Source organism: Lissotriton vulgaris, chromosome 8 (genome assembly GCF_964263255.1).
Source record: "Lissotriton vulgaris chromosome 8, aLisVul1.2, whole genome shotgun sequence".
Classification (NCBI taxonomy): domain Eukaryota; kingdom Metazoa; phylum Chordata; class Amphibia; order Caudata; family Salamandridae; genus Lissotriton; species Lissotriton vulgaris.
This window is the reverse complement of record NC_141696.1, coordinates 224442210-224459511: the sequence shown is the minus strand read 5'-3', so window position 1 is coordinate 224459511 and position 17302 is coordinate 224442210.

Here is a 17302-nt window from a genome sequence, read left to right as displayed (position 1 = left end):
ATACCATTACAACGCATAACATTACATTGCATGTATGGTAAGTATTGGATAGTGTAGGGGTAAAAATTACTATTCTAACTCCAGGGGGGTGCAACAGTAGGGTAAGTGTTGGATAGTTCAGGGGTAAAAATTACTATTCTAACTCCAGGGGGTGCAACAGTAGGGTAAGTGTTGGATAGTGTAGGGGTAAAACTACTATTCTAACTCCCGGGGGTGCAACAGTAGGGATAGTGTAAAGGTACTATGTGTTGTAATGGTATGCGTTGTAATGGTATGCGTTGTAATGACTGCGTTGTAATAACATGCGTTGTAGTGGTATGCGTTGTAGTGTCATGCGTTGTAATGGTTGCGTTGTAATGGCATGGGCTGTAATGGATGTTGCGTTGTAAAAGTTTTGTTGAAATGGTAGTGCGTTGTAAAAGTTGCGTTGTAAAGGTTGTTTCCCCTTCTGGACTAGGGGGTCCTATTGCGGTAACATAAACATTGCCCAGAACCATGCTAGGATTAAGTCTGGGTGGAAATGTTGCTCATTCAGCCTTATCGGGCTTCACCTGTGACCAGCAAAAGAGAAAACCTTACCCAATGTGTTTATTCACAGCTTTAATGAGGTGGCACCTTTAGAAGGCACTTAAAACCATGTAGAGACCAGTATGAAGGAGAGAATGGAAAGCCGATGGTTCATTGTGCCTTCGGAGGCTGGAAACATGTTTAGCCTTTTTGGACCTCTTTCCATTACTTCTATAATTGCTCCTTGCAATACAGTGTAGCTGGATAGATCAGTGGTTTACATAGTTGCAAACCATGAGGTTCAGGGTTGGGCAAGACTCATTCTGCCCCTTCCCCTCCCTTTGGACACCTCAGTGCTCCTAAACACTCCAACATGGAGAGAAAGTACCTCCCAATTAGAGGTAGACATAGACTTTCTAAATGGTTGTGAGAGTTTGATCCCGAACCATCAGTTACTCCCAGAGCGACGACCTTTGTGGAAACATGAGAAGCAGAGGAAAAAAACGATCACTGATTAAAATATCATTACAGTGCAAGCAATGTGGCCACACAGGAATCCGATCAACAACTTAATTTGAGTTTAGTAAGATTTTATTATAAATCTAGTAATAGTTCAACGTAAATCAATCTTAATATAATCATACAGAAATACAGAAATGTCAGAACTAGTCCAAATCTCCTAAAGAGATCTACCCAATATAGTATAAAGCAAATGACAAACTCTAAAGATACGGTGAAAATGATCAGGAATAGGAATTGTCCATTGGATGTCATCAGACAGTTCTCCTTAAAAAACATGAGCAACCTATCTTTCCCTACACTATTCTAAAGTGGCATCCTTATTCTAAAAAAATCTGGTAGAGGTACGTAAAAGACAAAGCGAAAGGTGTCAGAAGTTAGAGTCTTCAGTAAAGTACTCCAACACTGGGTCTAATAGCATTAGTCTACAAAAAAGGGGCAAGGGACGAATGAAGGTCCAGCATACACCCCCTCAATGCTACAGGTTAAGTCAAAGGTATGCAGCTCTTAAGGAAGGGAAAAGAAAGGTAGAAAGCACCTAATGTACCAGATCAAGGGAGCTGAACCATCATGCGCAAGAACCCTCACACACCCTGAGGGGTGTCATGCTTCATCACACGGCAGCATTGCAATGCCCAACAAGACTCGCAGGAGGGGCTCTTTGCCAGAGTTGTTTTGCTGTCGCCGATGTAAAGAGTGAGGTGCAGTGTGAATATGCTGAAGTGAGGTGACTGCTATGAAGTGAGTGTAAAATTAACTAAAGACAATCCAAAAATGAATTTAATGTTTGGATCGCTCTGTTACAGTAAAAACAAGTGATGGTCCGCAAAAGAACTCCGGCAAGAGCCCCCCCTGCGGCGCCCGTTGGGCATTGCAGCACCAGCCCAATGAGGAGCTGCCCGATGATGAAGCATGACACCCCTTGGGTGTGTGAGAGCTCTTGCTCCTGATACATCTGATGCGTCTGACCTTTCTTTTCTCTTCCTTAAGAACTGCATAGCTTTGACTTTTATAATTGCATAAGGCCATTTAACAGAAGCCTAGGTCTGAAAAACCTAAGATGGATTCTCTCTCCCTCATTGAATACAGCACATAATATCAGCTGCAGTCGAGTTGACACTCCCACATGACTTCTTCTTTGGAAATTTTCCATAGCTCTGGCATGACTGGATACTTTCACCACCTTTCCGACATCAATGCCTTGATATCTATTAGGACAAAACTCCTTTATTCTAACTAATGAGGCTTATCCACACCTGCAGTGGAAACAAAATGAGATGAAACTTTCCACAGCTAAGGCTAAACACAGACAAAATGCGAGACTGCAACTCAAGCTTGCACTGAAACAAAGGACATTTGGCTAGAATGAAATGACACGTAATGTTAGGCTAAAATTTACATTAGGCCTCAAATTAACTGTAACTTGGTTAGTGCACTAGATTACAAATATGTGTCCATTTCTACCTAACATTTATATATACTGCTTCTCATATACTTGAATACAATGCAGCGAATTATGAAAGTGTCCCTGTAAATGTACCTACACATGATTCATTCTAGTTATACATCTGAATGTCAAATACTAGTTTGCACACATCCTAGTTTCACAATGAGACATTTCATGTTACTATCTCCTGTCACATCAATATGTAAGTTGTCATGAAATCTTTGTCACATTCTATGCACAAATATTTCAGTTTGGGACGCCTTAAATATGAAATGTCCCACTCCCATTAGTCACATTACCTACACTGAATATATATATAAGTGAGTGCTGCCTACACATAATTATATACTCCACTCCTACGTTATCTAAGATGGGATCAATATTACACTTCCCCAGCTGGGAATGATCAGCCTCAGATTTTTGGTTGAAAGCTAATTAAGACTAGAAGGCAAGGCTCTCATCACTTTCTCCAGAGTAGGTAGTATGTTTACTCTCTGGTCTTAGTACCATCTCAAGCATAAGGCCTTACAAAAATGGGTATGCCCTGCTGCACAAGAACGCCATATCTTCTAATCATTGGCCAAATGTGTAGTCAGATGTTTCCCTGGCTCAGAAGAGCTTAGATGTTTTCAAATGATCATTATATTAAAATTGTGTGGAGATCATAAAATTCAAAAGAAAGGCTTGCCGGATGGTATTCTTCGGGTTCTTAAGTAGGGGTCTTGTGCTCTTTGCCCCTTTGGATCTAGACAATGCCCTCATTCGCCTCCCCATTCTGGAGGCACAGCAATGGGTCATACAGCTCTCTCATTTTCACCCACTATCTAAATTTTCACCCAGACATAGGTGACTGGATGGTCCAGGGTGAAGACTGAGGTCACACATTGGAAGGTGTGCAGTCTTTTTCTGTCCCATGTGTTCCCCTTCAACCAGAAGAAGTCTCGTTTCTACTATTCTCAGGATGTACATTTTATTTGCGTCCAATTCAGAAGAGGCCAGGGATAATCATTCCATCCATTAGTGCAGGCCTTTGGTGGAAGCCAGTGTCTATCAGAGGGTGCTAGAGGATCCAGGAAACATGCTAAGTGTGGGTTATTAACTCTGTAGGTATCTCTATCCGTAGGTTGAATTGATATTTATGATTGCTTCCCCATTCTTCGTCTTGGAACATTGGCAAAGCTCGTCTGATCGCTCCTCAATGAAGGCACTAACTCCAGTTTCAGAACAAACCCAATCAGCACTGCTGCAGGGCTGCTCCCAGCCAACCACGATTAGGGAATTTCTGTTCTTTTGTCTCTGTTGATCCTTGTAATATATGTCTCTGGTTATGGTTGGAGTAATGCTTGAATGCGTTCCAAGTAAAACATGACAGACTTCAAACTACATAGAGCTGTATGCTATTTCCCAAACTCTCTGGGCCATTGCTTTGTTGGTGGGGAACCAGGTTGTTCAAAATGTAGAAATGAGGGGAGTCAAATACCGGAGGTTCAAGAAAGAGAAGAGAACAAGAGGAGATACAGAAAATTATGGATATTCAGGATCGAGGTAGTACCTGTAATCGCTAAATTGTTAAATCTGGAACGGCGAAATTCATTCTATCAATGGAAATCAATAAGTCAACATGAAGATCAGCTGAGCGATGTAAGGGAAGAATGCTCCTTATGTGCAGGTCGAAATATCAACATCAGATACCTTATATTGGCCAGGCTCAAACACCCCAGCTAGCTTAAGGGAGAGTTTAGCATTAGTTGTCAACGCTGACCCATCCTTATTTCTCAACAAGAAGGTGAAGGGTGTTTTTTATATGACAAAGTGCATTGTTGCCATGAATAATGCTCCCTTGCCATGCTTGCTTGTACTACAGTGTAATTAAAACTTTAATTGAGCACAGCCACTGAATGCTGCTGGTGCCCTGTGTATAATTATAAACTTATGGAGCCTATGGTAAAATAATGTGTATAGACAGACATGTTTGACTTGATGAGGAGAGAGGCTTTGGTCAGTTCTACACTGAGCTTTCTACATAATGGTTGAATTAAGAGATATTGTCTGCCTTGCCAGAGAGCTATGAAAATCATCCAGACGACATCTCTTCAACAGCACACCTTGGCAATATGGTGACAATGCCATACTTAAGCAAACATTTGAGTAAATATTTGAGCAAACAGGTGCACACAAATTCCAAGTCTCTAGGTGGCGTGGCTTTAGACTATAGGAAAAATAATCTTTTTTCCTCTCTGCAATCTGTATTAATAGAGTGACAATAAATTATTATAGAAATTCAGAAGGGTTTCCATCTTTGTAGAACTACTATATGTCCCGGGAGACTTTTGGTATCTTATGTCGGTTTTTCACAACTTCTAAAGATTTGAGGGCAGATTTACACATTTTTCACCCAGCGCAATACAGCAAGACACTTTACTTGTTGCGCTGCTTGAAAGGGAGAAGGCAGGGATGTGCTGTATTTAACATTAAATGGCATATTTCTGACCTTTCCTGGTGCTGGCGCACTTCTGGCTGCCTAGTGCCAACGCAGGCTCCCTTGTGCCATGTTGCAAGGGTCCCTGTTGTAGTCAGGATTGTCTTTGTGCAGGAAGGGACAGCTTCCTGCACAAAAACCACCCTGAGAGGCATCTTCCTCTTTCCATGTGTGCTGCAGAATAAAGATAGTTCTCCTTGTTACGTCTCGCCTGGAGCGGCGCAGCATTTTGATGGATTCCTAGGCCTACCACTAAAGGTAAATCTGGGAATGTGCCAGGATCCATGGGCATAAGTATAGGAACCCTCAACCTCCTCCCATAGAACACCTCCCTGCTGCAGAGTAATGGAAGGCAGCGATGTGTGCTGCATTGTGCTACTCTAGATGTATCAAGCCATGCAAAGAAATATCAATTCACTATAAAATATATTGAAATGTATCCATAAAATGTATATTTATTCCCTAAAAAATAATATAAAAATAAAAAATATATATATATATATTTGAATAATAAAATTGAAAAAACGCACCTATGTAGTTGGTGACAAGTCTGTACGTAGTGGGTTATAAGATAAAGATGTATTTATCCATTTAGGTTCACTCTCTAGTTATAGACCTTTCCAAAACTGGGCCATGCAAGGTGTCCTTTCGTGGCTTGATAAATCTGACTTTAGTATTGTGACGCCCTTGCGCCCCTAACTAGGCGCAAGGGTGATGCAACACTATGATAAATAAGCCCTTTACTTTCACTTCTCTCCAGTGCCTTCTTCCTCAAGCAGGGTGCCTGTAGTTGGGTATTCATCTTTTCATTTTACTGAAGTTCCAATTCCTGTTTTTTCATCTCACCAAGAGTGCAAGCTCAGACTAAAAGGAAGGCTGCACAGGTGTGAATGGTGATTTATTGCTGCAGAGAGCATCCTGGTTACCACTTCTAAGCCAGCAATTGGTGGTCCAGGAGGGCATCCTTATGGCTCTTTGCTATGTCTTTTCATATTGGCCACAAAAAACACTGATTACGAATACCCCGTATTCTAGTGCAGGATTCCAGTTACCAGAATCGTTACTTCTTGCCAGTGCCCCTACACCAAAATATAGGAATTTTAAGTTAATTTTCCTGGAATGGTGAAAAACACACAGGCCCAGGAATACGAGATCCAATTCCTGTATGTTTTTCTCCATTCCAAGAAATGTAACAGCTCCAAATCTGTATCTATTATCCTCCTACTTGAAGAAGATTTTAGATGGATGCAGGATATTGGGTGCAAAGTCAGGAAGAGGGTTGTCCAGGAGAGAGAAGCTGGAAAAATATTTGCAGCCCACCCTGTAGTGCAAGCACATGCCGGGCTTGGGCAGGGCACAGCAACTGCAAGCAGCACAACTCATGGATTTGTGTCTGGGTCCAGTGTTCACCAGTGCCTAGAATTACGGGGTACAGAATTCCTGGGCCGGTGACACTGGCAAGTTGAAGTTACCTGGAACAGAATCATCTCACAAATCCATTGTCAATCTCATGTACAAAATGTAGCACTTGAAATAGAATCACTGGCCTTTAACAAGTCAGTTATTCTCTTTGTGTGATAGGCAATGGAGCAAACTTATATTGATCAATACATTGCTTTGATCTGGCATATCTGGTAGCCAAGAGGGATCAGGCCCGACACTGGTGGAGCGAATCTGCCCCACACTTCCATGAGTGGGAGAGGAGCGTAGATTACTGTACGGCAATGGAAAAATTGGTGTACAAAACACTTCGGGTCCCCCACAAGTAAAAGCACATTTGGGCACACTGGAAGAGCAATGTTGTCAGTATGGACTGAATGCTCTTTGGGGAAACAGGGGAGCGCAACCCACCCCTCTGGTCGGTATGGAACCCCGGCTCCCTTCCCTCTACCTATATCCATGTGCCCCACTGCGAGATCCAGAGCTGCCTCTGTAGACGTACATTGTTGCTGCCCACCTGTCACATTTCAGCAAACACCATTTTTAGGTTCGCCTAGCGTTGGAGCGCGCATGCGCTCCTCGCTCTGCGAGGCGTCTTCTAATCGATACGATTTCTGATGGGGACTTGAAGCGCCGCCCATCATTTTGATTGGCTGGTGTCATCATTTATACTAAACGCTGGCCTCCAATTGAAAATGAGGCTTCTTGGTTACCGCACTGTCTCCTTTTGGCCCCGCCCATCCCGAGTGGATCCTTTTCTTGCGGCGTGACACAGTCTCCTTCATTAGTCATGGTGGCACTATGTTTTTCCAGTCGCCTTTGGCAAGGGCGCCCACATGTTTATTTTTGCATCGCGCATTCACTTAAAGTGAAAGCGGGATGCAAATTTAAACAATCGGTTGCCTTTGCGCAATCGCAAGAGCTTGTTTCCTTTTCTTATCGTTTCTCCCCTACGTTTTCCAGCCTCCTCCCTGCTTCCTACGCCAGTTTCCCCTCTTGCCGCATGTCTCTCTTATTTTACCTAAGGTCTCCCTTGTCCCCCCGCATCCCCCCAAAAAGTTTATACACAAGTTCCTCACTGGTTTAGGATGCTCTCTCTCCTAATCACACACTCACTTCGCACAGTCTCTTCTCTTCAACCCCCCTCCTCAGTGCTGTTGTTTACCCCTTATCATGCGTTCCTTACCTTCTAAAGTCACCATACCCCCCTTCCCCTCACCAGTTCTTCCCCCCCACAGTCCCACATCCATATAGGTGTGTATCTCCGGGGCACCAGTGCTGCAGAATGCCAGAGACACATTCACAGGTGGAGGAGCCAGGTTGTGAATTTACCAAACATGGATGTTTGACAGACCCGTGGTGTGTCCTACGCTCCACACTCCCTGGTAGAGCGCCTCTGCCCGGACCCGTGCATGGCGCACGGTGCACGTCAGCTGTCTGAGGTGGGGAGTGGCTGGTTGAGGGTGAGGCAGGAGGGTTACCGGCCCAAGGACGGCCACTCCCACCTCAACTTTTCCCCTGCAGTCACGCAACTGTGCCACTGAGCCGTTCTCGTGAATGTTCGTGTGTCTACCTCTGTGTAGGTTCCCCCATGACTTCACATTTCTGCAGAATTTTTATACAGGTGAATAACGGCCTCTGTCGCCAACTGTCTGCCCGTCACTCCCCCTCCACAATTTCAGTCTTCCACTCACCCGTGGTTCTTTCTCCCTCCCTGTTATTCCACTCTCCCCTCTGGTTCGTTCCATTGTCTTCACAATGTGCTGTTGGTACGCGCCTTTTCATTAAGTGCCACGGCACAAGCCACCCCCACACCCATGTTTATTATATCCCCTGGCCCTGCCTCTCTTCTCTCTGTGATTTATTTATTTATTTATTTATTTATTTATGCGTTTTTATATAGCGTGGACTTTGCCCAAAGGTGTCAGAGCGCTTCACAATAGGAACAGTAATGATATATGAGGAGAAAATTACAAGTGAACAAATTACAAAAGCAAACGTTAAGTTACATGAGGCAAAAGTGACAATTGTGAGCAAACCAAATACAATGTTAGAACTGGCTACTTCTGGTTGGCTAAGGCTGACGCCAAAGCAAGGCAGAAACCACCATTCTAGTTAGGGCAAGGGAGTCACACGCCAAGATAACCCCTGCTCTCCCCCTGGTAGCTTGGCACGAGCAGTAAGGCTAAACTCGGAGGCAATGTGTAAAGCATTTGCGCCAGCACACAACAGCAACAACATCCCAGGCACACCACAAAAGGAACTCCACACAAGGTTATTATAAAATAACTTCTGTATTGTAAACACACATCAGACAGTATCACACAAAATACATGGTGCCAACTGGCACGGGCGATATTCACAAGGGATTATTTACAGGAGACAGGGCCACGTGGGCCACTGTCGAATTAGAAATAGCACTTCTAGAATAAAGAATAATAAAGAATAAAAATCATAGTAGCACAAATTAGCAACTATGGCACACAACCAGTAACCACTGGTAACAGGAACCAGGACCTCACTAGGACCACCTGTACTAAAAGAACAACCACCTAAGAATAAAATACATTTAGGGGTATAAACAAGAACACATTACCCATGATGCATGAAACACATTCAGAGGAGTAGTAAAGGAAAAACACATGATGCAATAAAATACATTCAGAGGTGCAGCGCAAGAAGACACATACAGCCTGATTCATGAAAACCGGATTCTGCGATTCTCAATTAGCGATTAACTGCGAATCGCAATTGAGAAATCGCAGAACGGTATTCATGATGTTTTGCGATAAAAAAAAGCGATTCGCACGCGGCCGCAAAAACCGTTTGCGATTATCGAAAATCGCAGAAAAATCGCTATTTCCGGCTACATCCGTGTCGGATTTGCGATATCGCAAATAGCGATATCGCTAATTGCGAGATCGCAAAAAGCGAGAACGCAAAATCGCGAGATCGGGAAAACGGGAAGTCGCATTTCGAGCACAGTGATGACATCACAAACAGGAAGCAGCCAGTTCCCACCCCCATTCACCACAGTGAGGCAGACCTCGAGGCAGCCACAGAGACAGCTCCTGCAATTCACCTTGGATTACCACTTTCCAACTACACTGCAGCTATGTCTGAGGAGGCAGTACCTGGGCCCAGCAACACCACCGGGCGCAAGAGAAATCTAAAGTTCTCCGAGCAGGAATTGGAGCATTTAATTGAAGGAGTGGTGGAGAACCACTCCAAACTGTTCGGGAAGGACTCAAGGAGGGTGCCCGAGCAGGAGAAGCGCAGGATCTGGGTGGGCATAGCCGCCGCTGTGAACTCTGTGGGTGTGGCCGACAGGTCACTCGATGAACTTAAGAAACGGTGGTACGATCTCCGAGGTCGTGCCAAAGAGAAGGTAGCCAAGAGGCTTGGAGAGTCCCTGGGCACTGGAGGGGGAGGACCTACAGTCCCTCCAAACACCCCCATGGAGGATCGAGTAGAAGACACGCTGGAGGCTGAGGCGTGCATCGGAGTCACCCGTCTGGACTCATCCCGCCCCACCCAAGAAATCCAAGGTAAGTGGCAGGCGACTGCGACCCTATCCCCTATGAATGGCCATGACCATATAGCCTCCCATAATGTTCCATAGTCATGCCATCGGTGCACATCAGGTAATGCCCTAAAGCATTGTGGGACATGTAGTGTGGCCACAATGTAGAAGTACCCCAATGCAGCCAGACAGGTTCAAAAGTACGCAAAACCATAGGCAGTCAGGGAATGTCACCCAGCATGCATGTAGTTACTGCATGTGTGACAAATACATGCAACTAATGAACGTCCACTTCCCCTCACAGGTGGCGCAGACAGCAGCGACAGCGAGAGGCTGCAAATAGATGAGGAAGCACAGGATGACGAGGAGGTGCCGTTACATACACAGCCTCATGCGTCTTCCGCAGCAACAACCCCTGCAGCCAGGTCCACTACCAGTGTGCCTACAGCCCCTGCCGCAGCAACAACCCCTGCAGCCAGGTCCACTACCAGTGTGCCTCCAGCCCCTGCCGCAGCAACAACCCCTGCAGCCAGGTCCACTACCAGTGTGCCTCCAGCCTCTGCCGCAGCAACAACCAATGCAGCCAGGTCCACTACCAGTGTGCCTCCAGCCCCTGCTGCACCAGCAATGCCTAGCTTGACACCACCATCAGCTGGCGCATCAACATCAGGTCCCGCAACAGCGGCGACCCAGCGGCCACCCACTGTGTCAGGCCAGCAGAACAGGCGTGGCAGGTCTCGCCTGCAGACCAATGCTCCTAGCACCAGGAGGGGGAATGGACAGCGGCTGCCGAGCTTGAGTGGGGAACGTCGCATGCTCAGGATTCACCAGCTGCAGGCACGCCGGCAAGGGGCCATACAGCTTCAGCTTTATAACATTGGCCGCAATGTGGCAGGTGTGGGGGACCGGATGGACCGCATGACGGCAGCCATGGCAGGTGTGGGGGAGGGGATGGCCCGCATGACTGCAGCCATGGAGGCCAACACAGCTGCAATGATTTCGCAGCGCAACACAGCCCGCCGCCGCCACCGTCAGCTACTGACCCGGCTGACGGCTTACACCCGGTCGAACTATGTTGTAGGCAATGCCACCTCGCAGCTATCGCGCCGGTCCCTGGCGCAGCAGCATCAGCTCATTCAGTGCTGCGAGGATGTGGCCAGGGTACTTGAGCACCTGACCACTGCCGTGACCGCACTTCACCCTGCTCTACCTGCCACTGTCGGGGGTGATGATGCCAGTGAGGGGACATCAAGTGTGAGCAGCCACTCTGCCTCACACGTAGGGGCGCTGAGACTCAGCACCAGGCCCACTGCAGGGACACGTGCGGAGGCTGAGGAGGAGCCAGAGAGGCGCGCGGGTGCTTCGCTCCGGAGGCGCACCTGACTGAATAGAACTTGTACAGGCACAGGCTGAACATAAGCCTGCCCTGTGTATTGGACGCAGCAGTATGCTGAAATACTGTTTGCATTTGAGGATGGCAACTGGAACCTTTTTTGTGATTCAAACAATAATATTTAATTTAGCATTCCACATTGGCGTTGTGTCATTATTAAATTTTGCATGCAATTGTGATTTGTTGGGTGAGGGGAGAGGGTGCACTAGAAACTGTTCATTGTGATGTGGGTGCGACGTCTGTGGCCTTCAGCTGGGTTCTCCCCGCGTACATGGCGCGCATGTGCAGGTGGCCGGTCGTCCCCTTCCGATTCACTGCCAGAGATGTCGACAGGTATCCGGCGCTTGGTGGCAATGTTGTGTAGTATAGCACACACAGCCACAATGCCGCAGCACACTTCAGGACTGTAGTACATGGCCCCACCTGTCTTGTGAAGTATGCAGAATCTGCTCTTCAGTAGGCCAAAAGTTCTCTCAATGCAATTTCTTGTGCGTATGTGTGCTACGTTGTAACGCCGTTGCTGTGGTGTAGCAGGGTTGAGGTATGGGGTGAGGAGGTATTCACGCAGGGCGTAGCCACGGTCACCTGAATGAGAGGAGCAGAGGGTGACTGCCTGTGCAGCGCAGCTACTTCATCGCAGTGTGACATTGTGGGCAAAGTGTACTTACCAAGTAGGTGTCCTTCCCCGAAGTCTCCCCTGGCCAGTCGTTTGTGGAGGCCGCTGTGTCGGAATATGAATGAATCATGTGTACTCCCCGGGTACTGTGCCACTATGTCCGTGATGTATGTCTTTGCATTGCAGACCATCTGGATGTTGAGGGAGTGGTAGGACTTGCGATTGCGGTACATGTACTCCGATGCAGCTGGTGGGCAGATGTGAATGTGGGTACAGTCAATGCATCCTATCACGTGTGGGAAATGCGCAACATTGTAGAATTGAAGCTTGGTCTCATCCAATTCCTGTTGGCTTGTTGGAAATTTGATGTGGTGTGTAGCTGGGTCAGCATTGCGTCAAGGAAACTCTCTAGGCAGCGGGACATGGTGGGCTGGGATATCCCCCCAGCAGCCGCAACTATCCCCTGGAAGCTCCCGGAGGCCAGGATGTGCAGGCTACACAATACCTGGACATGTGTTAGCACGGCATTGGTCCGCCTTGTTGGGTGCTGCATCAGAGGGTCAAAGTTCTAAATTAGCTTGATGATCATTGCCCCATTCAGGCAGTACTTTGCGTAAATTTGCTCTCTGGTTTGGCCCAGCAGGGTGACCCGCTGGCGGAAGATCCTGGCCTGGATTCTGGGTCTCCTCCGTGCTGCTCGCTGTAGCATTCGCCGCCTGACCACCATGTACATTCCTGGCATTGTGACGTTCCTTATGCTGATGCTGCTTCTCCTTAAGTGTGTTTGGGCAGGCCAGCACCAGTTGCTGATAGGCCTACGGTTTTTCAAAAAAAAAAATTCTATGGGTTTGATGGTTACCACCTGCTTTGGATTGTCCTTAAATTGCGCCTCGCAAAATGCGATTTTGGGGTTTTTCGCTAATTGCGATTTTTCATGAATCCCGATTGCGAGGAATTTGCGAATTTGCTATTATTTTCGCAGAATCCGTGATTTCTCGCTTTTTCCGATTCGCAAATGGTCTACTGCCGGGATTCTGCGAATATTTTAGCGATTTCGCAATTCTGTGTTTGCGATTTCGCATTTTTCATGGTGAATTCCGATTATGGGAATTGCGCCCGCAATAGCATTTTCGCAGCTATTGCGAGCTCAATTTAGCTTCATGAATCAGGCTGATGATGCCTAAAACATTCAGAGGTGCAGCGCAGGGAAAAGGAAGACACATGATGCCTAAAAACATTCAGAGGTGCCAGAGCAATACAATAGCGCAGAAACACATGATGCCTAAAAACATTCAGAGGTGTAAGATCAAGGTGCGTAATCATATTAAATGCATTACATTTCCTAGCACCATATCACATTGCGCAAAACTCACATTAGGCAATTACCATCATAAACATAGCAGCTAACCACAGTGCGCAAAAACACCTTAGCAATTACTATTAAAAACATAGAAATCACATTGCGCATAAATCACATACCAGCCCCCATCTAATAAAGGGACTAAAAGAGCCCTGTGTCCAGAATGTCAGGGCGCTCTGCCATGCAGTACCAGTCAGGGGTGCGCCACTGGCGCAAAACCTAAACGTAGCAGGTGCCCACTACTTGCTGGGCACCTGGGAAACTCACAAGACCTAAACGGTGCAGCTGCCCACTAATTGCTGGGCAGCTGAGAGTCCAAACTGCGACAGGGTCCTCACTGACCCTTAGGCGCAAACTGCGCCCACTGCTGGAGCCACACAGGCTCTGTCACACTGCGCAGACCGTTGGAGCCACACAGGCTCTGGACATCGCACATGTCCCAAACGTTGGAGACACACAGGCTCTGAAACTAGATATGACCGTTGGAGCCCTCAGGCTCTAGAAAACAATGGCCCCTCGAGCCTCGCTGGGCTCGTGAATACAACTGCCCTCAAGAGCCTCACTGGGCTCTAAATAACGATGTGCCCCCTAGAGCCTCCGTGGCTCTAAACACAATCTGGAGAAGTGTGGCTCAGTGGTTAGAGGCGGCAGACCCGGAAGCTGAGATTGGCCCTGGACCAGGGTTCAATTCCCCACCTCTGCGGGTCTTGGGCTAAAAAATTCCATGGACTTGATAATTCTCGCTCCGGTGCCTTCTCGACTCACGGGCTTACACTCTGCGACTCTGGGCAATAGCTTGCTTAATCTCCACAACGGCCCCTCGCGGCGGAATGCCTGGCTTTCAACTTGTGGATAACCTGCCGGGGTTATCTCACAGGGGAACACCAGGACGGGTTCCCTAAGCAAGCGCTTAGATACCGACCTCGGGCGTTGATTTGCGCTATATAAATACATGTACATTTACATTTACATCTGGGCCCTGAGCCTATCGTGGACTCTCAAGAAATGCCCCCAGAGCCTTTGCGGCTCTACATACGTTGGAGCGGCCCACTGCCATCCGGGGCCGCCCTGACTCTGCCTCCATTCGGCACCGCCAGCAACATCACGGAGCCCCCCAGCCCTTTCACTCACCGGGCTGTTCCTCGGTGCGGGCAGTCAGGCAGGCATCTCTCCTCGGCGGGGCTCTCTCTCCTTATGGGAGCCCCGCCTTTATGAACGCCCGCTCCGCTCTACACCCGGTCCCCCATCTCGGGACCGGGCCTTCACTTGCTCGCGCTCTCCTCACTCGGGGCTCCCTCAGCACACGGGAGCCCCAGCAGCAGGCCACGCTTCTTCTCTCGGGGCTCCCTCTCGGTCACGGGAGCCCTGCAACGGCCGCCATCTTCTTCCTCCATCACCGGGCGCTGGCCAATCCCAGCGCGGCTAGTCGGTGCAGCCTCCAGCACTGCACCAACCACAGCGCGGCCTTCAGGGCGAACCTCCCGCGGCCCACCAATCACAGCGCGGCATTTGCTGAGGGGGGCTCGTTGCTCTGACCAATCAGAGCTCTGCTCCTTCGGTTTCTCGGCGATTTCAAGCCCCGGGCAGCGGCTGTTAATGGGAAGCAAATGCCGGGTGGGGACCGGCCTTTTAAACGAAATAAACAATAAATCGAGGTGGGCACTCGATAGGCTCCCCAATCCTGGGGATAAGTCAATTGAAGCGCTTCCCAGCGCTAAAAGCAATTCCCAGCGCCCTCAAGCGCTAGAAGTCAAACAAAGCGCTAGAAGGGGAAAATAAAGCGCTCCCATTGCGCTGGGGGCACTGGTAGCACCCACAGGCCCCTAGATATGAACCCTATAGCAAGAAGGGTCCACAGAAGTTCTTCAGGGGATGCAGCAAGTCCTGGGGGGGATAGGAAGAAGGTCCAAAGGATCCCAGGGCAGAGCACAGTTCTTCAGAAGTCCAGGGGCTGGGCAGGGTCCAGGGATTCCCCTGGGACCAAGCAGCAGCACGCCCCTGGCAGATTCAAGTCCCAAAAACAAGAACAAATTGGAAGGGGACACAGCCCCTTCTTATACTGAGAAAAGTCTTTGAAGTCTTTGTGCAGGCAGTGTGAGAACCAGCTAGAACTGGTTATAGGGACCTCTCTTCAGTGTCAGGGACAGAGGTGACAGTCGCCCAGCGGGAGGTGGAGCCAGCATTGTGGTCAGGCAGGCACAGCCCTAGTCACTCCCAGGTGCCATCTCCTCCCACTTCCTTCGCTTCCTCCCACTCAGCTCTTCGCTTCCGAGCTGAGTGGTCGCTCCCCTGTGGCTTGGTATCGTTGTGCAGCGCATTGCACTGGAATCTGTTTAATATATATTGCCTGCTGTGTGCTCTGATTGCCGCTTTGCTTATTAGCATTCTTAATTTGCCAGCGTGACTTTGTTGCTGAATTAGTGTTTTGATTGCCGCTTTGCTTATTAGCATTCTTAAATTGCCAGCGTGACTTTGTTGCTGAATTAGCGTTTTGATTGCCGCTTTGCTTATTAGCATTTTTTTAAATAGCCAGCGTGACTTTGTTGCTGAAATTGCGTTTTCCCCCAAGCGCTCTAGCCGTTCTGACCCCTCCACCTCCATTTTGTTGTTGTTGTCCTCCTCCGTAGCCCGCCCCGCCTCCCAGCTGAGCCGCCCTCCCACAGACAACAAACAGCGCTCCCTTACCTGGAAGCGCCGTGACTCGCTCTTCGCTTCCGAGCTGAGTGGTCGCTCCCCTGTGGCTTGGTATCGTTGTGCAGCACATTGCACTGGAATCTGTTTAATATACATTGCCTGCTGTGTGCTCTGATTGCCGCTTTGCTTATTAGCATTCTTAATTTGCCAGCGTGACTTTGTTGCTGAATTAGCGTTTTGATTGCCGCTTTGCTTATTAGCATTCTTAAATTGCCAGCGTGACTTTGTTGCTGAATTAGCGTTTTGATTGCCGCTTTGCTTATTAGCATTTTTAAATAGCCAGCGTGACTTTGTTGCTGAAATTGCGTTTTCCCCCAAGCGCTCTTGCCGTTCTGACCCCTCCGCCTCCATTTTGTTGTTGCTGTCCTCCTCCGTAGCCCGCCCCGCCTCCCAGCTGAGCCGCCCTCCCACAGACAACAAACAGCGCTCCCTTACCTGGAAGCGCCGTGACTCGCTCTACGCTTCCGAGCTGAGTGGTCGCTCCCCTGTGGCTTGGTATCGTTGTGCAGCGCATTGCACTGGAATCTGTTTAATATATATTGCCTGCTGTGTGCTCTGATTGCCGCTTTGCTTATTAGCATTCTTAATTTGCCAGCGTGACTTTGTTGCTGAATTAGCGTTTTGATTGCCGCTTTGCTTATTAGCATTCTTAAATTGCCAGCGTGACTTTGTTGCTGAATTAGCGTTTTGATTGCCGCTTTGCTTATTAGCATTTTTAAATAGCCAGCGTGACTTTGTTGCTGAAATTGCGTTTTCCCCCAAGCGCTCTTGCCGTTCTGACCCCTCCGCCTCCATTTTGTTGTTGTTGTCCTCCTCCGTAGCCCGCCCCGCCTCCCAGCTGAGCCGCCCTCCCACAGACAACAAACAGCGCTCCCTTACCTGGAAGCGCCGTGACTCGCTCTTCGCTTCCGAGCTGAGTGGTCGCTCCCCTGTGGCTTGGTATCGTTGTGCAGCGCATTGCACTGGAATCTGTTTAATATATATTGCCTGCTGTGTGCTCTGATTGCCGCTTTGCTTATTAGCATTCTTAATTTGCCAGCGTGACTTTGTTGCTGAATTAGCGTTTTGATTGCCGCTTTGCTTATTAGCATTCTTAAATTGCCAGCGTGACTTTGTTGCTGAATTAGCGTTTTGATTGCCGCTTTGCTTATTAGCATTTTTTTAATAGCCAGCGTGACTTTGTTGCTGAAATTGCGTTTTCCCCCTAGCGCTCTTGCCGTTCTGACCCCTCCGCCTCCATTTTGTTGTTGTTGTCCTCCTCTGTAGCCCGCCCCGCCTCCCAGCTGAGCCGCCCTCGCCCCTCCCCCTCCACTATCCATATATG